Here is a 25,958-nt window from a genome sequence, read left to right as displayed (position 1 = left end):
TTGGGTTTTCTGCACTTTGATGAAGCCTGTGGTGTATTTGGTGCTTGAACCTCAGATACTGAGAGGAGCTGAACCAACCTCTGAAGGGGTTACAGTCAGAAGCAAAAGCCAAAGTGTCTTGGAGTGTTAATTGGCCCCTCTGAGGCCCATTACAGACCAGGAGTCCCCATGGATTAGTATAGAGAAGAAAATTGGAGGCTGTGAGTACAGGTAGGCAAAGGCACTGTGCAAGGGGAGCTGATGCTGAGTAAAACTTGATATATTTTATCATGCCAAGTGGTCAGCCCCAAGAAGGGGGATCCTGTCCCTCACACTGGCTCAGGGCTCTTCCTGGGGCACTGTGGGGTGGGGTGGGCAATGCTGAGTGGAGGACAGTGGTACCACAGCTCCCAGCCTCCCTGGGGGGCTGCAAGGAAGCCACGAGGCCCCAGTTCCATGCGATTATCATGTCTCCTTCCAGGCCTTGGTAGCAGAGACAACTGCCATAGCCAAGGGGACAGAGACCCCCAGGCTGTGGACACCCAACCTATGGCATCTCCCTGCCTTTCCTGAGATCTCTCCTTCCTCCCTGCCTGTTCCTTGGAACACAAAGCATTGCACTGATCCAGGCTATGGCTGACCTCTGGCACCACAGCACTACCCTTCAAGGGACATTTCTTTCTCCTCCTGTCCAGTCGCAACCTCCCAAGCTGCACTTTGTGACTTCTTTTCCTTTCTCAGGTGGTTTCCCACTACAAAGAAAAGGTCCAAAATCTCTGAAAACACCCAAAACTCCTAATTTCAAGCTACTTTTTTACTCCTGTACGACATTCCACACCATCAGGACAAGGAAGCCCAGGTCCCTCAGCCACTCCACACACTTCATGTGCTTCATGCCCTCTAAACCCACCTTTGCAGACATCCTCTGGGCACTCTCCCATTCCTTCCTGCTCCTCAGAATGGGAAGCCCCAGAGAATGTTAGAGGTGTGGCCACACCAGTGCTGAGTCGAGGGGGATGGTAACTCCCCATGTCTCGATGGTCATGCTACAGTGCAGTTCCGTATGCAGGAGGTGGCTCTATTCATAGTGAGCCTTTACCAGCGGCACATATGGCATCACTCACAGTGCCCAGGGCCTTCTCCTCAGACTCACTCCTCTGCTGGTCCAGTCCCACTTTGCCCCTTCTCCTTGTACAGCTTGAGGTTCCTGCTGGCCAAAGCCCCAAGTATCTCAAGGTCCCTGTGCACTGAAGCTCCAGCACATCAGCATTTAAGGCACGTGTGCAGATGGTTCCTCTGAGAAGACAATAACTTGAGTGGATGTATGGCAGTATGGGTAAGAAAAATAAATGCTCATTTAATGGAAGTGAAGACGAAGGTGGAAAGCACCACTGTAACGATGAGCTAGCTCATCCTCAGTCACACTGAACTTCACAGGAAGACAACGAGCAGTGAGGTTGACGTAAATCTATGTGCCTCAGAATGTCAGTACCACACCTTATTGGACAACAACAAGGTCAAGTTCAGGGATAGGACAGACAAAAATCAGCATTTGCTGCTTTCTAAACTTTACAGCAAACTCCTGCCAGCAGGCAGCGGAGGAACGGATGCAGAAGCCACCCTGACAAGAATGTTGTGCACGCTGAAAAGTCTTTTTGGTTGAAGGCAGATCGTGATGAGGGCTGAGCAGTTTGTCACAACAGGCAGAGCACAGCCTGACATTTCCGATCCTAGTTCACGTGACTGCAAAGAACAACAGGAAGGAAACTGGTGCTTGCAAAAGGCCTGGATCATGACCATGACCCATGGCCTTTGGTCACAGAGGCCAAATGATCCAACCAGCTGGTGTGCATGTCAGATGCAGAGGGCAGTAGGGCCCATAAGAACTTGCCTATTTGACATAAAGGGTTGCAAGGAGCCAGGCTTACCAAGAAAGGCAATCTGCAAAGTCCTGATTTCAGCTGGGACACAGTTAATTGTCTTCCTAGCAGCTGGTACAGTGCTGTGCTTTGGGTTTAGGGTGAGAACAATGTTGAGAACACAGGGATGTTTTAGTTGTTGTTGAGCAGGGCTTATCCTAAGTCGAGGATTGTTCAGTTTCCCATGCTGCCAGTGAGGAGGGGCACAAGAATCTGTCACCACAACCCTGAGTAGTACAGCTGGGAGTGGCAGTTGGTTCTTACAGTAATAACCGCCATGCAATACAAGACCTGCAGCAGGTGAGTTTGGGGTCTGGATGGTGCCATTTGTTGTCCTGAGACAAATGTGAAGACTCTGGTTATGTCCTAATAAAGAGGAGCCCAAGCACCCCTCAGGTCGTTCTGGATATCCAGAGAAGTGGGGGGTGGGAGCAATGGACAGGCCTGATGTGTGTCTTCAAATCTTAGAGGTGTTTCTTTCCCAAGGTGGAGATGGTGTGGGTACAAGGAGAGTGGCCTGATCCTCCCGTGCCAGGCAGAGCATCCAGCCCAGGGGTGCAGACGTCTGGAGGAGGCTCACATCAGAGGTGTCTATAGGAGATCCTCCTGCCAGCACTGAATTTGGGAGATGCTTTGGCAGGGCTTCCTAAGGGCTGATACAAAGGAGACAATTCCTGGTGGCGAAAGGCCAGTGCAACCCTTCGTGCCCACCTTCCCTCTCCCCTACAGCCACTGTTATGGAGACTGCTGATCACCTGTGAGTAGCTCTCACCCAGGCAAGAAGAGCTGCCCGGAGGAGCAGGAAGCCACGTGGAGTAGAAGTTGCCAAAGGCCAGAAGGGCGATGAAGCTGCCCTTGGGTTGGCAGCAGGTGGAGCAGGACCCAGCAACGGCTGGTGGCTAAAAGAAGCATGTCCCCAGAGAAGACTGGTGGCATCCAGAACCTGGGCTGGTTGCCCAGCAGATGTTGTAACCCCACCTCTCAGTGAGATGAAGGAGCTGATGCAGGGGGAAACACCGCGCTTCCCAGAATTCTGCCTCAGCACTGAAAAGAGGACAGTCAAACCCTGTCACTTCTCTGTTCCTCCAGGAATGGGTGCAGCAAGATGAGAGGCTTGATGTGGCCTGTCGTGTCATTCTGGAGCAAATATTTGAGACAGAGCGCCAGGAACTTGTAACCATGGGCATGTGAGCTTTTCCACTGAGGGTCAGTGTCACATGGCTGCAGTGACCAGGAGATGGTGGGGTTTAAACTCCCAAGAGAGGTGTGCAGGACAAACCCCGGAATCAGAGCCTTGGAGTACAAGGGAGAAATTTTTGTCTTGCTCAGGACTTCCTGGGCTGGATTTCTTGGGAAACTGCTCTGTAGAACAAAGGAGCCTTGGACAACTGTTTCATCTTCAAGGCCAAACCTGTCAAAACGCAAAACCTATGTGGAATTTTATGGATGAAGTTGAGCAACCATGGCAGGAGGCCAGCACACTTTCTTAACCAACCTTGCCACTGCAGTTGCCTGTGCCTGAGCCTGCCCACTTGCTTTTGCTGCAGCCACATTTTCACTGGAATTCCATGGAAATGCCAGTACTCCTACTCTCAAGCTGGCATCCACCCCAAGCCCATACAGCCTGGCCAACCACCGAGGCACCAGCCACCCCGTGCCCCTGTGTGCATCCCAGTGCTTGGCTCACACACCCCCTTTCCTTGTTTGTTCCCGTGCTCCCAGCACTTCTTTGCTGTCCCCAGATGCCACCCTCTGCCACCAGCCTGCCTGTGGGACGGGGTGGAGATGCACAGAGGGCTGAAGGGGCTCAGGCTGCCCTGGGGGAGCACAGAGACCTTGTCTGTGTGTTCAGGGATGGAGCTAGCAAAGGCAGAGCTCAGCTGGAGCTTAAACCAGCAAGTGATGCAGAAGGTAGAAAAAGGGGCTTCAGTAACGGTGTTGGCAGCCATAGCAAGGCTAAAAAAAAAAAAAAAAAAAAAAAAAAGTGGGCCCAAAACTTAAAACTCAGTGAGGGTGTGGGCCTAGTGACCAAGAACCTGTGGAGAGACTTTCAGCAAGCTGGTTGGCCATACATGACTCTGTGGGTCCTCTATGGGGTGAGTTTCAGCCAAGGCTGCTGAGCGTGCTGGCCAAGTCATTGTGTGGCTGCTTCTGTCACCCTGGAAATGCCATGGCAGTCAGGGAGGTTCCTGATGTCTGGGAAAAGGCAAATATGCCACCCATCTTCATGAAGAGCAAAAAGGAAGATGAGGGAGCTACAGGCTGCTCAGCCTCACATCTGTCCCTGGGAAGGTGATGGAGCAAATCCTCCTGGAAGCCCTTTCCATGCACCTGAAGGACAAGAAGGGGATTTGGAACTGCCAGTAAAAATTGAACAAGGGCAAATTGTGCCTGACCAACCTGAATACCATTTACAATGAGATGATGGGCCCTTTGGATGAGGAGAGAGGTGGATGTACTAGCCCTCAGTGAAAAGGGCTGCCTGGGGCTGATAAGAGAGAGAAATAACCAGCACCAGAAAGACCTAAGCAAAAACTGAGGAAAAAACCTTGAGAGGGTTGGCAGCCTCCCCAGTGTCCCCACTGCTTGAGCTGGTCCGAAGGGCATGAGGAAACAGAGGCCAGGCACTCTCTGTCTGTCCTGCATTCATGCTGCAAGTGACCCTCAGCCCTGGCTGCTTTTGTCCCGCCTCTGCCTCCCCACCAGCCCTGCTGCCCAGGACAGCAGGAGACCCCCTGCCCTGAGGCTCCTCAGGCAGCTTCCACATTTCTCCAGTCTCCTTTCCCCGTGCCTGTTGCATTTTCATGCATGTTACGGTCCTTATCATGTGTGATCAGTGCCAGTAAATGCCTCGTGGAGTCGATGTCATCAGGACCTAGTCATAGTCAGACAAACTGTGCTCCTTTTCACATATAACATCCATGGATATTTTTATCTGACCTAATCTGTAGAACTTCCACAAACATAAATAATTGCCATTTCTTAGGACAGGAAACACCCTGTTTTCAGATAAATAGTTTAAAACCCAAAGTGAAAAATACTTGTTAACAGAGAGGTCCAAAATATCTGGGTGTGACATTTAACAAGTGGGTCAATCGGAGGAGCCTCCCAGGGTGACCTTGCCGACTGAGGGTGGGGCTTTCTGCCTCTGGGGGTCTGAGAGTCCTTATGGGATGCCAGAGAGAGCACTGGGGATTGTGCCAGGCTTGCTGTGGCATGCCTAGGAAAGAACCAAAGGCAGGGAAAGGGAAGGACCAAGGTGGTTTGGGGAGAAAGAAGCATTGGAAAACAGGGGGAAAAGGGGATGAAAGGAGCTGGTCATGTGTGGCTGGTCAGCATAATTGTTTATGCACACCATGCAACTGAAAGTCTGTCCTGTCTTCTTATGAAATTTCATCCTCTGCAACTCTCTGAGGTGAGATGTCTGCTCTTGGTACGGACAGAGGTCCAAGGGCCCATCCTTGGAGTGGGAAGCACGAGTCAAAGGATCTCAGGCACCTTCAGGGCCAGCAACTGGAGAGATCAGGCTGTGTGCATGTGTCATGTTGGTGGGTATGTCAGTGGGTGGAACCACTAGTGTACATCAAACCAGATTAACCAGCAAGTAAGAGAGTCCTGGGAGCCAAGTATTTAGAAACCCTATGTCAGGACTAGACCCTGGAGAGCTCAGAGGATCTGTGAGTTGGTTGTTTGAGGGAGAAAGTGGCCCAAAGCAGCACCTGGAGAAAATTTGGGGTCTTGCAGTCAGGTATTGATAAGGGCACAGGTCTGGATCTGGAGGGGAGTTGTCCTTGGTGTGAGAGAGCAGCAGGAATGCATGGAGCTCTGCCTGGGGACTAACAGTGAGCTAGCTGGGAGCTGATAGGCCAGGATCAGAGGGCAGAACAACATGGGCAGCACTGTGGGAGGATGGGTGGATTTCTGCTCCAGACCTCTTGATCAGGTAGATGAGGCCTTCTTCAGACAATTGGAAGGAGCTTCATGCCTGCAGGCCCTGGACCTCATGGCAGACTGAAACTGTCCCAGCTCCCTCTGCTGAAGAGGTGCAAGCCGCCCAGGAGGATTTTGGAGCTCACTGGTGACATCTTCCTGACAAGGGTGACTGAGGAGCCAGTGAGGTGAGGGGCCCTGCAGCAGGACTTGATACTTGCAAACAAGGAAGAGCTGCTCGGGCTGTAACAATCAAGGGTGAGAAAGTAGAGTGTAGGATGCTGAGAGAAGGGAAGAAAGCAAGGGGCAGGATGTCAGGAGAGCAGGCTTTGACCTGCTGAAGGACCTGCTTGGAAGAATCCCATAGGATACAGCCCTGAAGAGGAAAGGATGCAGAGAGCTGTTTGATGGTTAATGATCTCCTCTTTGCACTCCAGAACAGTCCACACAGACATGCAGGAAGTCAAGAAAAGGTGTCAGGAGGATGGCATGGATGAAAAAGGATCTCCTGACAGAAAACAAGCATGAAGAGGAAGGACAGAGGAGGTAGAACCTGACAGCATTCCAGGCTCAGCGGTTCTGTGATGCTGTGCTGGAGAGAGATATTTGCGTGTGCATGTGCTTGTCTGTGCATGGAGGAACTGGAGGGACAAGGGAATCCTGGATCCAGGTCCCAGACAGCTGGAGGACCTAAAACCAGCTTCTGGAGAGATCCTTATTGTTTCAATCTCTATACAGGTATATATTTTCCACTAACACGGTCTAACATACAAACAGCCCAACCCTCATTTACCCTTTCTCCACTGACCCTGACTTTGCTTGTTTTGTGATCTCATTTGGTGTTCTGAAGCTTGTGTTGATGGTAATTCCTACCTGGGGCTGTAGAGCCCTGCAGCTCCTCAGGCTGTTATTACATGAGAGACACCACCACCATCAAGGTGAGCTATCTGCACAGAGGAACTGACAGCTGACCAAATGAAGCTTCAGCCCAGGGAAACCTGAGAAACTCTGGGATTCTGGCCAACAGAAACCTCAGGAAGTTTACAAGGAGAAGTGTCCAGTCCTGCATTAGGAGGAAGAATAATCTCCTCATTTATCAGGGCAGTCTGGGACCTGAGTAGCTGAGCAGGACCCTGAGGAGATGGGCCTGGGCACTACGAGGACACCATACAAGACAGCGGTGCATGCTGGCCACAAACAAGGCCACCTTCTGGCGGGGCCGGCTGCAGGGGTGTGCAGCCGGGTGTGCAGGCAGGGGTGCCCAGGGCTGTCCTTCCCAGCAGGGTCCCTGCACCCCAGGGGGCTGTGTGCTGGGGCAGGGACTCTGCCGCCTGCCAGGGTCAGCACTCAGCCTGCCCGGGGAGCTCCCCATGGCGCTGTGGGGGAGAAGCTGTGGGGTAACGAGCAAGCCACTCTACGGCAGGGCAGGGTCGTTCTGCTATCGAGAGGGTGCTGCATGGGTCAGGGCTGATTGCAGCTCCACATCGCCCCTGGGACATTTCACAGGGCACTTTTCAAGAAGGACATCAAGGCGGGGGCTACCAGGCAGTAAAGGAACTTACCAGGATTGGTGCTTTCACTCCCCGGCTGTGATGGTAGGTGGATATGGTCATGGATCTGTTCAGGTTTGCACAAGAGACAAACACTCCTACAGCATTACAGTGAGTGAGGAATGGGTTTATCAGGAAACCTGCTAAAGTCCCTTCACCCACCTCAGCCTACAGAAAGCATTAACATCACCTTTGTGGTCTCTTCAGGGTTTATCTGAAATTCTCTTCAAGACTTGCCAGCACAGAGATCCCCCTGGTCAGTGTCCTGCTGCCAGGAGGTGTATTCTGGGCAGAGCTGAGGACATGGTGGGCGGGATGGGATCTGTGAGCAGGACAGGGAGGAGATGTGGGGACAGAGAAACAGTTCCTGGCAAATAGAGCTCCAAGCAGGATCCCAGGGGAGTGCTGAGCCATCCCTTGGGGGTTGTCAGTCTCCTCGCAGATTCCTTTGCTTCTCTCTGACAGGGGCCATGTCCTGCCCTCTCCCTCACAACTGCACCTCTGTGGTGGTAAAAAAGATTTTTCAGACCTTTCCCTGCGGATAAGAGAAACAAGACTCCCCTGCTTTCATTAGAGTCCAGTTACATTTTTTTTTTTTTTTTTTGAGAGTAATTTTTGTGTGCAGTCATCCTCCAGATAGCAGAAATGAAAGCACAGGGCAGCTGGGAACAAGCTTGATTGATGCTGCTGCTCTCCTGACTCTGCACTGAGCCACAGACAGCTGAGCCCTTTGCCTGTCTTGTCTTAAGACTCCACACTTTCAGTCATAAAGTTGAGGATTTCTACCCCTAGAAGTAGTACTCACCAGATGTGATGACGGTGGAAAATAAAAGACACAGAGAAAGTTATCATAACACATGATAAACCTCTCTTCTGCATCCCACTCTCTTGGGAGTCATAAGTGCAGATATTGAACATTTCTATTAAGGGTGAATTGCATCTGACATCCCTTGTGAACACTGGAGGAGACAAGAACCAGCTCCCATGTCCTCACGGCAGCAGGGCAGAGCTGGCTCCTTGGCAGCACATGGGCAGAGGTCCTGCTCCTCAGAGCAAGCAAAGGAAATGTGTTGGAATTGGGAGTTGGGGGGAGGGATTTTGTTGAGAAATAGGCTTTGCGTGCAGTCTGTCACAATTGTCCCATCTTTTCCTTCTTAGGCCACTGTCCCCATCTCAAGAACCAGCTGATGTCCAACAGCAGCTCCATCACCCAGTTCCTCCTCCTGGCATTTGCAGACACACGGGAGCTGCAGCTCCTGCACTTCTGGCTCTTCCTGGGCATCTACCTGGCTGCCCTCCTGGGCAACGGCCTCATCATCACCGCCATCGCCTGCGACCACCACCTCCACACTCCCATGAACTTCTTCCTCCTCAACCTCTCCCTCCTCGACCTGGGCTCCATCTCCACCACTTTCCCTAAAGCCATGACCAATTTGCTCTGGAACACCACGGCCATTTCCTATGCAGGATGTACCGCGCAAGTGTTTCTGCTTCTCTTCTTGATTACAGCAGAATTTTCTCTTCTCACCATCATGGCCTATGACCGCTACGTTGCCATCTGCCAACCCCTGCACTACGGGACCCTCCTGGGCAGCAGAGCTTGTGTCCACATGGCAGCAGCTGCCTGGGGCACTGGGTTCCTCTATGCCACACTGCACACTGCCAACACATTTTCTCTACCACTCTGCCATGGCAATGTGGTGAACCAGTTCTTCTGTGAAGTTCCCCAGATCCTCAAGCTCTCTTGCTCAGGCACCTACCTCAGGGAAGTTGTGCTTCTTGTGTTAGTGCCTGTTTATTCTTTGCTTGTTTTGTTTTCATTGTGCTGTCCTATGTGCAGATCTTCAGGGCCGTACTGAGGATCCCCTCTGAGCAGGGACGACACAAAGCCTTTTCCACTTGCCTCCCTCACCTGGCGTGGTCTCCCTGTTTATCAGCACTTCATTTTTTGCCTACCTGAAGCCCCCCTCTATCTCCTCTCCCTCCAGGACCTGGTGGTGGCTGTTCTGTACTCAGTGGTGCCTCCTGCAGTGAACCCCCTCATTTACAGCATAAGGAATCAGAACCTCAAGGATGCAGTTCAGAAACTGATGACCAGATGGTTTTTTTAGAAGCAATATACTGCCCATCTTCTCCATATCACTTTTACTATAACTCATTACAGTCTCAACCCGTCTTCCTGTCTTTTATATTTTGTAGTTGTTGATGTTATTGTTGATTTTTTTTTTTTTTTCACTTCTAAGTTGTCCATAAAGTGTTTTCACTATTCATACTATTTCAATTTCATTATCTATCTGTCTGGTTTGACCCAGAGACAGTGTAAATGAATTTCCACACCCTCTGCATTTAAACACTAAAAAGGACCCTGCAGTGATTTTTTTGTCTGAGGCTTTTTTTCCAAGACCTTCTCTGGTGCTGCTGCATCAGCTCCTGCATACAGAGTCCCTGTACAGCAGATCTGTGATAAAGCTGGCCTCTCTAACAGCATCTCCATCACGAAAGGGGATCTCCTCAGGGCAGTGCCCAAACGCTTAGGATTTTTCCAACATACCCAAGGAATAGACTCCAAAGCAGACTGTTTCTCTGCTTGTTTCCCCATGGGCTCAGTGGGATGGCTCCCAGTATGGTCTTGCAGGGACTGAGGAATGGCTCAGGTGTTACTTGTTGGACAGCACCCACACAGATGGTGAATGGTCTCCAGTTAAACTCCCTGGAGCTCTACAGCATGTGATAGGACTGATGGCAGGTGAATTTTTTTCTGGAAGGAGTCTGGAACTGCCAGCAGAGTGCAGGTGATCTAGGTGATCTGCAGGATCAGCGTGTGCCAGGAGGTCAGCAGTGAGTGGAGCCCACTGAACACAAACATGTCCAGGGTGGAGGGACCCGGGTCTAAAGTGCTAAATCTGGGTGTGAAGTGCTGAGTGAGGGCTCTGCACCCCCAAGGGACACAGCAGGCACAGGGAAATGAGCCTGGTGAGTGATTTGTTCCACCATCAGTGGACTCTTGTAGCCTGGATCCAGTGCAGCACCCAAACACATTTTGTGGTGTTGGCAATAAGGCAGGGTACCTCTGAGCACCCTCCATGGCCACATAAGAGCTTCTGTGGGAGGCAGTTGATGGCAGTGATGTCCTTGAGCTGGGTCTGCCTCCCAGCATGACCAGCACACCACTGTAAAATCATCCTTTGGCCCCAGGCAAGCCCACTTGCTCTGCAGAACAGCAGCAGCAGCTCAGGGGCTGTGGAGAGCATGGAAAGCGGGTGCAGAACTGGCTGTCCAGGCCAGCACAGATGTGCCCACCTTGAGGAAAGGTCCTGTGGAGAGGCGGGATGTCCTGGGAGAAGAGCAGGACACCGTGTGCATGGAGAGGAGACATGGAAAGAGGAATTCTTTGCTGTGGGTCCAGCTGAGGGCAGTGGGAGCTGCTGAGGAGCCCCAGGGCCAGGACTCTGCGCTGTCCTGGGGAGCGGGGCTGGCCTGGGGGGCTGCAGCCTCCTAGGAGGGGATCTCCAGGCCATGACAGCAGGAGGGACACTGACAGTGACCTCCGTCTCCTCCTTGCTGTGGGGCCAGACAAGACTGGGCTGCTCTGCTCATCTGGGGAGAAGGCTGGGGAGTGGGGAGAGCTGGGAGCGGGTTGAGATGTCTGGGTGCAGCAGTGCTGGCAAGGGATAACACCGCTGTACCGCTGAAGTGTGTGAGTGTGCAAGGTCAGGGCACACAGCTGTGTCCTCACACAGCCAGGCCTCTCCTGGGAGAGACATGAAGGACCATCAGAGCAGGACCTGCTCTCTGCCCGTGTGCGCTGGACACCCCGGGAAAGCTGCCCCAGGGCAATCGTCACATACCAGCCAGTAACAACCACCATTTCCAGCAGGGGCCTCTCACCCCAGCTCAGAGAGGTTGTTTGTCTAGGTCAGCAGTCCATGTTTGCACTGTACAGATGAGTCGTGAGTATGCAAATTGTGTGCATGTGGGGAGATGAACCTGAATGAGCACAGATGCCCTCAGCTATTCCCGGGGATCCCATGAACGTCTGTGGGACAGACAGTGTCTCACAGTCACTTCACTTTGAGCGTACTGTCCCCTGGGAACCCACCAGAATGCAGCACTGGGATGTGCTTCCTTGAGCTGAGGTCCCCGTGTCCATTCCTCATGCCTCGGGGCACCTCAGAGGAGTGCAGAGCAGGGTGGTACACTGCGAGGCTGAGGTGCCCGCCAGCCTCTGGGAGCGGCAACTGGAGGCCAGAGAGACACTACAGTTGTGACAGTGCACTGCCTCTGCGTGTGCAAGGGAAGGACTCGTGCCTCTGAACACCCCTGTGGGCATGAAGAGAACATGAGGCCAGCTCAGATGTGGACATCTGTTGGAGAATGGCACAGAGACAAGGGTCAGGAGCCCACCGAGCAATTGTACTATCAGAGCCTGTTCTAGGGCTGATGCTGCCTCGCTGATGCTGGGCCTCACTAGGGTTTGCCTGCAGCTACTCGCAGCTGCTGATACATGAAGAATGTCAAGGACGCTTCGGCCTTGTGTACCGTGGTGTGTCGAAAACAGGTTGAGAGGAATTGGGAATAGTGGTCTGAGAAACCCAGTGTTATGGTAACGGTGGTCTGAGAAACATTGTGTTATGGTACTGTTGTGTGTCGAAAACAAGTCAAGAGGAATTAGAAATAGTAACATGAGAAACTTAGTGTTATGAGCAGCTTGTGCTGTTAGCTAACTGCAAGTAGGTGGACCGTGCGAATACGACCTTTAGAGCTTAAGTCAATCAGCTAGTGACTAGTAGGCATAATAATTATCATTGTCTGTATAAATATATGTACCCTGGACCAATAAAGACACACGTTGATTGATGCTCTATCACCCACATTGACCGTCTCGGCATGTCGTTCGTCCGCGGCTCCACAAGATGGCGCCCGAACAGGGACCTGCATAGAAGAATAACACGGACGGAGAAACAGCAACGACCGAGGAATTCGAGAACGGACCCGGAGAAACACCAAATACAGCAGCGTGCAGGGTCCATGAGCTGAGACGGAGAGGTGCCGGCCCCGGCAGCCCTGGGAGAGCACGCGGAGAGAAGCCGGCTGGACCGGCCCGGGAGCGGAGGCGGAGCGGCCCCGAAGAACGGAAGTGACCGGCCCTGCAGAGCGGAGGTGGATCAGCCCCGGAGAGCGGAAGCGGACCGGCCCCGAGACCGGAAGTGAGTGACCCCACGAGTGGAAGCAGAAAGGCACCGGAGCTGACGTGGTAAGGAGGCGACTGCGGCAGCCCCGTGGGTGGACGCGAAGGGACGCCACAGGCGAACGCTGAGCGGCCCCGGGGGCGGACGCGAGGGGGCGCTGGAGGCGAGAGCAGGGTGGCCCCGGCAGTGGAAGCGGGGGGGGGCGCCGGAACTGACGCAGGGGCGACGGAAGCTGACGCAGAAAGGCACTCTATGGGGACGAGGGTTGGCGACAGCACTAGATGTTACGTTAATTGATCAACACCCACATCGGATTGCAACTAAGGTTAAGGGCCCAATACTAATTAATGGACAACCACAAGGCGCTTACTAATTGGGCGATCATCAAGCAGCATTAAAGGACTATTTATTTTACCAGGAATTATTGATGCTGACTTTACTGGGACTATATGTATAATGGTACAGACTTTATTTCCTCCAATTCACATTCCAGCAAACAGTAAAATTGCTCAATTAGTCCCTCTGCCCCAACTGACCAGAGATATGGAAGCCTCCCCCGCAGTTACTAGGGGAACTGCTGGATTTGGATCAACAGGGGAGTTGGTTCTGCTAACTATGCCAATGAATCGTCGTCCGGTGACTGACGCCACCTTTTCTTCTAATGGGACACAGATTTCCCTTAATGTATTATTGGATACTGGAGCCGACCTCACCATTATGGACAATAACCATTGGCCACCCAACTGGCCTTTGGTACCTATGACTTGTGGGGTCGAAGGGGTTGGGAGACACTCATCAGTGATGCGCAGCAAAGAACACATACAAGTCATCATAGATAGGAGAGTTGCAAACACATATGTAACAGTTATGCCTTTACCTCAAGGAGTTTATGGCCTCATTGGTCGTGATGTACTGGACCAGATGGGTATCATCCTGACTACCAGCGATCCTTTTTAGTAACGGTCACTGCTTCTAGAGCTTTCCCGATCCCATTGAAATGGTTATCTGACACCCCGGTTTGGATCGAGCAGTGGCCGTTGAAAAAGGAAAGCCTTACAGCAGCGCATCAACTAATTCAAGAGCAACTGTCTCAAGGACATTTACGATTGTCCACTAGTCCGTGGAGTACACCCATATTCGTTATCCGGAAAAAGTCAGGGAAATTTCGCCTCCTCCATGATCTGTGAGCGGTAAATGCGCAGATGCAGCCCATTGGAGCCCTCCAGCCCGGGCTGCCCAATCCATCTATGCTACCTGAACACTGGCATTTACTTATTGTTGATTTGAAAGACTGCTTCTTTACCATCCAACTGCATCCAGAGGATACACAGCACTTTGCCTTCACCCTCCCATTGATTAATCGTGAAGCACCAGCTCAACGATTTGAGTGGACAGTATTGCCACAAGGAATGAAAAATAGTCCAACACTCTGTCAACTGTTTGTAAGCAATGCCTTATTACCTGTCAGAATTGCCTGGCATACTGCAATTATATATCATTATATGGATGACATTCTGATTGCTCAGGAATGCCCTTTTTCTGACCAGCAGCGTTCCTTGTTGACACATGCTCTTCAAAAGGAATGCCTGGAAATTGCCGCGGAAAAAGTTCAGTTTTCGACACCATGGAAATACCTTGGGTGGCTGATAACGGACTCACAAATACGACCACAAAAGTTACAAATACAGCTTGACGTCCGTACCTTACATGATGCACAGAAGTTGCTTGGAGACCTACAATGGCTTCGCCCTGTGGTAGGAATTGCCAATGATGAATTGGATGTCCTCTGACCCTTACTCCAGGAGGTCAATCCCGCTCGCCCGGTGCACTTATCAGAGGAACAACGATCAACCCTGTCCCGAATTGCAGACTACGTTACCCAGTGATGGGTTGACCGCTGAGATCCCCGGCTACCGATAGACCTCACCATTTTAAACGGCCCATCCCAACTCATCGGTGCGTTAACCCAATACCAAAAGAAAAAGGGGGAAAACATCAAGGTACTGGAATGGGTATACACAAAGTTACAGCCTCAGAAATCCATTCAACAAAAACTGGAGAATCTAGCAGAATTAATTAGAAAGGGCCGAACTCGTATCCTGCAGATTACGGGATCTGAACCGGGCAGCATACATCTACCCATCAAGAGGGAGATGCTTGAATGGTGCATCAGACAATCGGAAGAGTTGCAAGCCAGCCTGCTAACCACAGCTCAAAATATAGCAGTGTCTCAAATCAAGTCGCCAGTACTGCAATGGGTGAGCCAACACGACTGGATCATGCCTTCCAAACGCAGTGACATGCCTCTATCAAATGCCATTACTGCTTTCACTGTTGCTGGAAGGAAATCTAAGCGTGCCGCTGTCACCTGGTTGGAGGATGACATATGGCATCACCAGGTTTTGTCCACTGTCCCAGGGGACTCATTGCAAACGCTTGAACTGTCAGCAGTGGTTTGGGTTGTCTTTCGATGGCATGATCAGCGCCTCAATGTAGTAACTGACTCCTTATATGTGGCAGGGGTGCTACACCGTATAGAAGATGCACGACTCAGGTCATGCTTGGAGAGTAGGTTGTGATTAGCATTGCTCTGAGTCGGTATGATGGATGATCTGGGTGGGCATCATGAGGGAGGAAATGGCATGAGATCACAAGGACAAGAAGCAGTAGGGGAAATTTCAGAAGAGGTTAAGGAAATAAAAAAAAACCAAGACCACAATGACAGTGGGCCAGCACTGGGCCAGAGGACTGTGACTTTCAAAACTCTCATTTCTAAAGAGGTTAATCCGGGAAAATATTCATCATGATTAGAGTTGGGACAGGAGAAAGACTGGCCAATCTGATCTAACTATAAACTTATCCCTGATCAGAGCAGCCCATGGGGCTAGAGATGTCCAGAGGTCTCTTCTGACCCAAACTTCTGTAGAGGGAGGGACTGGGCAGTGGAGTTGAGGCCAACAGACACTGCTGCATGCTGAGGCTTTGCTGGCATTTGTAATCCCTGGTTCAGTAAATCCTCAGGGTTACATGGTGAACGGGTTCATCCTCAGAAGGATGCTCTGCTCCGCTCCATGGACACCAGGACTCAAACTGGTTTGGGGATACTACAGAAAAGTTCTCAGAAACACTGCCAGACATTATGGAATCACAGGATCACAAAACAGTTGGAGTTGGAAGGGACCTTTGGACATCACCTAGTCCAAATACTGCTCAAAGAAGGGGCAGCTACAGCAGGTTGCTGAGAACCATTTCAGGTTGCATTCTGAGGATCTCCACAGATGCAGCCTGTCTGCTTACACGATTTAGTTGCACTCCTATCTAGGAAAAACAAGGTAATGGTAGAAGGACGCTGAGGCTTGCAGAACTACCAGATGCAACTGGTTTTGTGGTCTCAGCTGTAAGGGAAAGGGGAAGACAGAACCAAGTTCACAGAAAGGACACTGTGATGAAGATGAGAATGAAGTAAACGACCACCAGGGGTCCTAGAAGACCACCTAGAGACTGTAGTGTGCATGCGGAAGTGGGCAGGAACGTATTATAACGATTTCTCGGAAGAGTAATGAATATGATAATTAATTATTGGAAATTACATGACTATGTAAGGTAATTGTGTATAAATATCATAAACTCCAGTTCAGTGACATGCATATTAGGAGGAATGATCCCCTCTGCGTCCAACGTGTCGAATAAAGAATACTACTTAATGGCTACTACGGCTATTGAGACTGTATTCTCAGCTTCATTTTGTCACCCCAGATGGGACAGTCTCTGACCAGCTGCTCAACCCGTTGAGAAAATGACTCTTTCCCACTCCTTCATGCCCCCTCCACCCCACCCCCCCCCACCCCCCCCCAATATTCTTTCTAGTTGATTTATATCAGTCATTAGCGTCATAAAATGGGCGCAAATCAGAGTGGAGGCATTCTAAAGAAAATTCCCTTAAGACATATTCTGGCACATTGGAATGAAATAGGGAGGCCATCAGGAAGCAATGTAAATAAGAAAATTCTAATTAAATATTGTAATCAGTGGTGGCCCCCACATAAACTGGAAGATCAGGAAAAATGGCCCCTTAATGGGTCTTTAAATTATAATACCCTCCTACCATTAATGTTGATTTTACAAAGGGACAAGAAATGGTATGAAGTGATGTATGCTGGTATGTTTTTCACTCTGTGAAGCCACCCAGAGTGGCAGAAGGAATATGGAATTAGTATTGCACCTCAGAACCCTCTTGTTTTATCCTTGGAAAAGGCACAAAAACCTAGGACATACACACAAAAAAAAAAAAAAAAAAAAAAAAAAGGAAGAAAATCAAAGCTAAGGAGCTGTTGTTCGGCGTGTAGTATTGGGCAGCGATGGCTGAAAGTTGTCAGGCAAGGGCAGGAGGAGTGGAAGATCGACTGGAGGATTCAGTACAGCCTTTCCTGCCTCCGCCTGCTGTATCTCCACTATCCCCTGTATCAGCCCTGTTAACCGAGAATGGCGGGGTTAGAAGGAGTGGAGAGGAGGAAAAAGGGGGAGCTAGTGCCTCTGCCCCCACTCCGGTTATGACGTGCACTCGGAGTAAAACCCAAAAGGAGGCACAACTCCTTGCTCCCTTAAGGGAAGTAATGGGTGAAAATGGGTCAGCAAAGGTAAAGGTCCCATTCTCCACTAACGATTTAGAAAACTGGAGAGAAATAGTTAAAGGGTACTGAGATGATCCTGCAAGAATAGGAAGGAGATACAAATTAATAATCAAGAATCAAGACCCTGATTGGTCAGATGTGGATTTGATGTCAGAGGAAATGGCTGAGACAGAGAGACAGCTAGCTTCAAAACCAGCTCAAATCCATGTGCAAGCCCAGGTGACTGGTGGAACTTTGCAAGGGAATGTAGATGATCATGTCCCATGAACTGACCCGCACTAGGATCCAAACGATGCAAATGACTATAGAATGTAATGGAGATATAGAAATTGGATTAAATTGGGGATAGACAATGCAATCCTGAAAGCTGTTAATTGATCAACGCTTTACACTGTCAAACAAGGGTCAAAAGAAACTCTGACAGAATTTTTGGACCAGTTAAGGGCGGCCATGAGAAAATACACCACTCTGGACCCTTCGTGCAATGTGGGGTGGCAGCAGCTGAAATGCCCCTCTGCCCCACCAGTTCTAGTAGCAGGAATGGGGACATAGGATTGGTGGGGACCTGGGGCATCGACCTTAGCAGGTCCCCCGGTTAACATTAAGCCAGGGGGGCAGGAAAAGGAGGTAGAATTTTTAATTGACACAGGTGCCTCCTTTTCTGTCCTTAATCAAGAATTAGCACCCATAAGCAACATTTTTGTAAATGTAGTGGGAGTCAGTGGCCAACAGGAAAAGGCATTCTTTTCAAGAGCCCGTATGTATACAATGGCAAAGCAGATCAGAATACATCGATTTCTCTATTTGCCAAATTCCCCTGAGTCCTTATTAGGGAAAGATTTATTAGAGCAATTGGGAGCAGAAATTACTTTTAAGCGGAAAGGGAAAATGGAGTTTAAAGTAGGGGATCAAAGGTTAATAGAGGTACTTAGTCTAGATCTGATGAATCCAGAAAAGACACAGAAATTGACACCGGCAGTTCAAGAAATTATTGATTAGGCCTGTCCAGGAGTGTGGGTTACTGGGATTCCAGGGAAAGCCAAGAATGCACCCCCTAGAGTAATAGAACTTAAAGAAGGAAAGGGACCGGTAGGGAGGAGGCGATACCCTTTGAGACTGAAGGAGTGTTGTCCTGGGTTGAGTGAGTGGTGGAGTTTTTTGGTGGCAGGGGAGGGGGCTATCGGGGTGGCCCCCTGTGAGAAGCTTCTCGAAGCTCCCCCAGCTCCAAGCCAGCTCCACTTCTGTTTGGGAAATTGAGCCAATGAGCTGCGCCTCTGCGATAACGTATTTAAGAAGGGACGTGGTGACGTGCAGTTGGACTTGTGAGGAGGAGTTGCTGCAGCTGCATGAACACCAAGGTCAGTGGAGGAACGGAGGAAGAAAGGAGGGGGGAGGTGTGCCGGAGCAGAGACCCCCCTGTATCCTGTGGGGAGACGGCAGGGCGGCCCCCCCCTGCCACCCATGAAGATCTACGGTGGAGCAGACATTGATTTATGGCCTGTGGCTTCTGTTTGGCATAGTCAAGGTGCTGTGCCCGAAGAAGTCCGGGGTCTCGTGGGAAAAGGTAGCCCCGCTGCTGTAATTCAGTGCTGGGAGGATTGCAGCATGCAGGGGAGTCCCACACCGGAGCAGCTCAGGAAGGGCTGCAGCCGTGGGAGGGAATCCAGTCAGAGGAAGTTAGTGACCCATGACGGAGCAGTGTGGGGAACGCTGCGGCCCGTAGGAGGAATTCAAGTCGGAGAAAGTTTGTGGAGGACTGTCTCCTGTGAGAGGGGGACCACGATGGAGCAGGGGGTAACAAGTTTTGGACACTCCCCTCACCAATGATGAAGGAAGTGGCAGCGCTGCCTGCACCCCCCATTCCCTGCCCCTGCGCCACTGGGGGAGGAGGTAGAGATATTGGGAGCAGAGCTGAGCCCAGGAAGAAGGGAGGGGTGGGGGGAAGGTGTTCTCAAGATGTGGCAATGCTTCTCACTGTCTTACTCTGTTATGTGTTGTTAGTGTCTGTAATAAATGTATGTTCTTTTTTTTCTTCCCCTAACGAGTCTGCCTTTTGCTCATGATCATAAAGGGTGATTTTTCCCCATCCCAGTCCTATCTTGAACCCCAAGCCTGGCTCTCTGTCCCTTCTCATTGCCGGAGGGGAAGGGAGAGAGAGCTGCTGCATTGTGGTTGGCTGCCAACCAGGCCTAAACCACGACAACTGCAAAGGAATTGAGGGTCCAATAAATTTCTAAACTATGGGTGGCTGATAGAATACGAGTCAGAATACAATACCCCTGTACTCCCAGTACAGAAAGTAGATGGTTCATACCGGGTAGTACGAGACTTAAGGGAAATTAACAAAATTGCTAAAGACTTACGTCCCGTAGTTGCTAATCCATATATACCTTACTTAAAAAGTTTAGGGATAGCCAGACATGGTTTACCATTCTGGATTTAGAGAATGCTTTCTTCTGTCTGTCCTTAGACAAAGAAAGTCAGAAATTGTTTGCATTTGAATGGGAGAGCCCCACCACTGGTAGAAAAACTCATCTTACCTGGACAGTGTTACCTCAGGGCTTTAAAATTAGCCCAGCGATATTTGGGAAGCAGTTGGGACGAGATCTCAAAAAGTGACAAGTCCCTTCAAACAATGGAACCCTCCTGCAGTATGTTGATGACCTTCTAATATCAACAGAGACTAAATCTGAATGCATTCAGTGGACTGTAAACTCACGGAATTTTCTTGGATTAAATGGATATTGAGTGTGTCAACAGAAAGCCAGATGGTACAGCAGCAAGTGACCTACCTGGGATATGAACTGTCCGGAGGACAACGAGAACTTGGAGTAAGAACGAAAAGATTCTGTGGGGCAGGGCTTGGTTGCTCTCAGCAAAACCCCCAGCACTGCACAATTGATAGAAGGAGACGTGCTGGAACTTGTCAGCCACAGGCCTTGGAAAGAATAAGATAAGAATTTCATATAGGAGGAACAGGGGGTGCTGACTTGGTGTTTGTGTTAAGATTAGGTGCTGTGGAGCAGATGTCCTGTAACTGGGAGTTATCGTTTTTGTAGGAAGGATTGTTGCAATTAGTAAGTAAATGTTTAGAAAAAAGCCTTTAGCATTAGCCAATTTGTGAATGCCTAATGTAGAATGTAAGCCAAGAAATCTTTGGCATGCTTCAAAGAAACCAATTAGTTTGTAACACACTATCTATGAACTAGAATAAAAGTATGTGAAGAATCATAATAAAATGGACACTCTGCTTGCATCAAGCTGCGTCCCGCCTCTCAGTTGCGGCAAAGGGGGAAAGCAGAAACTACGCCTAAATTTCAGGGGGACCAGGGCATGCTTTAGACCCCCCAAAATGGGGGTTTTCAGGGACTCATATTCTCACCACCACCCCCATAATGTAGGATATGGGGGGAGAAACCCAAAACCACCCTCAAAATAACTGGGGGGAGACATGGACCCAAAATGGGAGGTTGAGGATGGCTCAGATATCTCAACAACCCGACAGAATGGAAGACAGATTGAGGGGAACCAAAAAATTATTTAGGGGAAGCATTAAGTGCCACCTCCAGCCCTTACAAAATGGGGGTTTGGAGGGGCTCTAGGGTCCTCTCCAAAAATTGGGGTGGCAGGAAACACTGTAGACCACCACAAAGGGGGGCTTGTGGTTCAAACATCAGAAACCCCCCCTCAAATTATATAGGGGAGGACGGTCATGGGACCCTGTAGCCCCTTCCAAAATGAGGATTCAGAGGACTCGGAGCCCCGCAAAATGCTCATCCATGTCAAAGAGCTTCCCCTCCTCGGCCACCATGACTGGGGGCGCGGAGACACGAGTGACATCATAGGGCAGTGGTGCCACGGCCTTAGGGATGTCATAACCCACCAGTGATGTCACAACCCAGGGTTGGGGAATCCCCATCACAACTAAGTGAGACTCTGAACTGCAACTCCACTGCCGAACCCTCCTCCCAACTCCATGGGCTCCCCTGTGATGTCATAAGACCGCTCTCACCTCACAAGGCTCCACTATGATGTCACAACATTGTTAGGGAGCCCCAAGAGCTTGCTATGACATCATAATCCTGACGCAGAACAACAATCATCCGTTATGATGTCACAATTGTGCCTGGAAACTCCACAGGGTCCTCTATGACATCACTACCATGGAGGAGAAACCCAAGGGTGCCCTATGATATCAGCACCTGGTGAGCAAACCCACTGAGTTTTCTGTGACATCACAACCGTCAGAGAAAACCCCACCCCACGTGGCTCCCTGACGACATCACAACCCAGTAGGACACTCCCCACCCTACGTGGGTGTTGTGTGATGCCAACACCCTGGTGAGGACACCCCACACCCCACGTGGTCCTCAGTGATGTCACAGCCCCAAAGGGAACCCCCATCTCACAGATTCCCCGTGACGTTACTGCCCAGGAAGGGACCCTCCCACTCCAGTGATGTCACAAACCCACAGGGAACCACTCCTACCTTCAAGGGTTCCCTATGATGTCACCACCATGGTGGAAACCCCCTGATGTCACAACAGTGGTGGGACGCCCATGTGTCCCCTCTGATGACATCATGATTCCACAGGAACTCCCACCCTAGAAATTTTCCAATGACATCCCTGCCCTGCTGAGAACCCCCCGCTCCACTTGGGTGCCCTCTGACATCACAACTGAGACTCGGACACCCCCAGCCAACATGTCTCCCTGATGACATCACCAAACAAAAAACGAAATGTCAAAAAAAACCCACAAAAGGTAAAAAAGACAAATAAAGAAAGGTTAGTCCTGGCCTTTCCTGAGGTACAGTGGAATCCAAATGGGCTAATGGGCACCTTATTCATCTGAAGTAGCCCAGATTCCAAGAGTTTCCTCAGGGTACTCTTGATCTCCTGGTTCCTCATGTTGTAGATGAGGGGGTTCACTGCTGGAGGCACCACTGAGTACAGAAGTGACACCACCAGGTCCAGGAATGGGAAGGAGATGGAGAGGGGCTTCAAGTAGGCAAAGATGGCAGTGCTGATAAACAGGGAGAGCACCCGGAAAAGGCTTTGTGCCATCCCTGCTCAGAGGGGATCATCAGCACGGCACTGAAGATCTGAATGTAGGTAAAAAGAACGATAACTAATCAAAAAAAAACAAAGAAAAAACAAAGATGTTGTCCTGGTTTAGGCCCAGCTGGCAACAAAACATTGCGTGGCCGCTCCCTCACCTGCAGTGGGATGGGGACGAGAATTGGAAAAAAATTGTAAAATTCCATGAGTGGAGGTAAGGATGGTTTAATAGAAAACACAAGGGAAAAAAACAATGCTAACAATAATGATAAAAATAATATATGAAATGAGTGATGCACAACACAATTGCTCACCACCCAGCAGCCCGCGCTCAGCCCCTCTCCGAGTGGTGATCACCCCCCAACCCCCAGCCAGCTCCTCTAGTTATACACTGAGCATGACGTCAGCATGGCATCGAATATCTCCTGGGCTGGTTGGGGTCACTTGTCCTGGCTGTGCCCCCTCTCAGCTCCTGCTGAAAATTAACCTGAGCCTAGGCGAGCCCAGGACACCAAGGCAGGAACCCAGAGAGCCCAGAGAGTTCCCGGGGTGGAGGAGCCCTTTTCCCCAGTGATTCAGCCCACCTGCACTGGGATGCACTGTTCCTGAAGGTGCTGCCAGGGGGAGGCTGCCCCACATTCACTGCTCTCTGTAAAGCACATCCCGAGTGGATGGCTGAGAGACAGCTGGGAGAGAGCTGAGCGATGGAGATCGATCCCTAAGATACAAGCGAGATGCAGAAAGAGACAAAGAGGGTTGAGAAAATAAGGGGCGTGTATTGGCACACTGACCCCGTACGCTCGGCCCAAAGCCCTTCATGCCCACTGAGGTGTGAGGGTGCCCATGAGCTGATGCCCCACAGCTCTGGCTCTGCACTGACGGTCACGCTGCCTCTGTCTCTGCTCAGCAGTGCCAAGGACGCAGAGAAGGCATCCAGAGGAAAGAGTGAGCTGCAATAAGAAGACAGGCAGGTTAGGGCTGCACCCAGACACATGGTCTCACTTCCTAGTGGCCACTCTGCAGAGAGCCACTGGCACATTAACCACACCTGCCTCGCAGATCTGGCACCTCCCTGTAATCCCCAGCGGGATGGGACACCCTTTGCTCTGAGGGTAATGGAGAATGAAAGGCAAGGCCTGGGTGCCACCCTCTGCCTCTTCCCACTCCGTCAGCCCCTTTCCAGTTGTGCCTGCAGACCCTGACCCATCCCTCAGTCAGTGTTCGGCCCTTGCGCTCTTCTCTCAGCATCTCCTTCTGGGAGTCTTCAGCAGCGCCTGAACATCACCAGCTCTGAAGTGCCTCCTGGGTTTAGCTCTCTCTGTGCTCGGTTCTCCTTTGAGCTTGGTTCTCCTTTGCTCCAACTTGTCACCAGTGGGTGCTTTAGATCGCTTCAAGAACCACTGTCAAAGGAGAAGTGTCCCAGCTCCGGGGGAACCAGGCTGCCTGGCAGGGAGAGCTCAAAGAAGGCTCACTTAGGCTGCCATGTTTATGGGGTAGTGGTTGGCTTGGAGCCAAATTACCTGCAATGGGAAAGGTGTGCATGGCCTTTTGCTACCAAAAAGTGTTGTTGTTCCCTGATCAATGAGTCTTGGAAAAGCCGCTCACTATTCATGTGGTAATCACGTGATCAGTGTTCCAAGCTCATCTGCAGCCATGCTCACTGTGTCCCTCTGCTCCTTTGGGGGTTTTCAGAGCACAGACTGAATGTAGAGGAGTTCTTGGCCCACTCACAGCTTAGGCCTTTACTTCCTTTGGAACCCATACCAAACTACTGCTAGTCTGCTCAAGGGGTCGAGTGCATCCGTCACAGGCTTTAGGTCAAGTGGAACAAGAGGGCGTGATACCTCTCAGCTCTGTTGACTTGCACCTCATGACAAGTGAACTCCTCTGTCTCTCCACTGAAAGCGAAGGGAGAAAGAGACCCTGGGATGTCATTTAGGGTAAGCAACTGCAGAGAGCATGGTCTCCAGTGAAGTCAGACTTGGTGGTCAGGGCTGTGTCCAGGGAGTCTTGAAAACCTCCAAGGATGGACATTCCATGAACTGCCTGGGCAACTTGGTCCAATGTCTGTCTGTCCTCACGGTCAGTGTTCTTCCTGGTCCAGACCAGAATCTTCCCTGTTTCAGGTTATGATCATGTCTTTTGTCTTTGTGACGTGCACCTCTGTAAACAGCCCAGCTCTGTCTTTTCAGGAAGCTCCTCTTAGGTTCTGGAAGGCCGCTGGTACATTCTTTTTAAGCTGTCTCTTCACCAGGCTAAACAAGAGCCCCTTTCCTCAGCTTCTCCTCACGGCTCATGTGATCTATCCCCCTGACCATCTTAGTGTCTCTGCTGAGTTCATGACAGTTTCCAAGTATCTTTCTTGTGCAGGAGTGCTGGGGTGCCAGATGCACTATTCTGGATGCGATCTAATGAGTGCGGCTCTAATGAGTCTGCCTATTGCCCGCTGTCCTGTTGGTACAACCCCAAGTGCTGTTAGCTGTCCGTGCCGTCAGGACTCACTGCTGAATCAAGTCGGACCTACTGCTCACCATGGTCTGCAGATCCTCTTCAGCAGAGTTGCTACCCAGTCAGTCAGTGTCCTCTGTCTGTCACCATTGTAGAGGGTTAGTGTGTCCCATGTTTCCTTCTGTCAGGACAGATCAGGTCATTTCTTTCTGGCCTACTCCTCCAACACCAGAGCATTGCTGTCTAGCTCCCTTGAAATGGCAGTCTGTCCCTTGAACAAATTGACTTCATCCCTCCAGTTTTGGGTCATCCAGAAACTTGTTGAGGTCCATCCTGTGTACTTCTCAGGTCATTGGTAAAGCTACTGGGGAGGAGAGGTCTCAGAGCAGACTTCCAAAGAGTTCTGGGTTTAGCTGGACTTTGGGCAGAGTATGGACCATTCCCCAGTACCCTTTGGGACCACTAATCCAGACAGTTTTTCATCCCGTCTTGTACACCATCCAGACCATAAATGCCTACGTTGGATACAAGGATTTCTGAGGACTGGAAGGGTCAGAGATACTCTTTCTCCAGGCCTTCAGACCAAAGTGACACTGGTAACTCAGGGGGTCAAAAGTTCATCTCAGGTAGTTGTAAATGTCTCCACAGAAGCCATTTGCAGTGAGTCAGTCTCCTGAATCAAAAGCAGGAGATACTTTCAATGTAGAATTTCTTTGAGCTGACTGAAACTGGTTTTGTTTTCAGTTCCCTGGCAGCCCACAGAACTTGTACCAGCCTCCTGGATACACAACATAAGACTTGGTTTGGAGTGGATCACCATAGTTCTTTGTTCACTTATGAAACAAAAAAAGGCCCAAACAATAGGCCTCAAACCAAAGTTGACTTCTGAGTGAATTCCCCGACCAGCAACCAGCATCTTATCAGTATCATGAAGCAAACAGCATCTTATCAGCATGAAATGCAACCCTGGGAACAATCCCTGAAAACTATAAGTAAACAAGAAGTAACTATAAATCCCAAATGTAAAATAAAACTGAAACTCCTAAGACATGCCCGGATCCTGGCCAGATCCGGACAGACCTGAGTGAGGCACGTCAATCTATCAGATATCTCCCGTGCATTTTGTTTAGACTTGCACAAGAAGGCATCATTTTATGCACTAAGAGCAAACTTAGTATGGGGGTTAGAGTAGGAATCCACTGTAAACTGTATGTAAGATCTTGTATTTGAGCTCTTTCTCCAAGAGTCACTT

This window comes from Tyto alba, unplaced genomic scaffold (genome assembly GCF_018691265.1).
Source record: "Tyto alba isolate M040663 unplaced genomic scaffold, T.alba_DEE_v4.0 Super-Scaffold_15, whole genome shotgun sequence".
In the NCBI taxonomy this organism is placed as follows: domain Eukaryota; kingdom Metazoa; phylum Chordata; class Aves; order Strigiformes; family Tytonidae; genus Tyto; species Tyto alba.
This window is presented reverse-complemented; position numbering follows the sequence as displayed.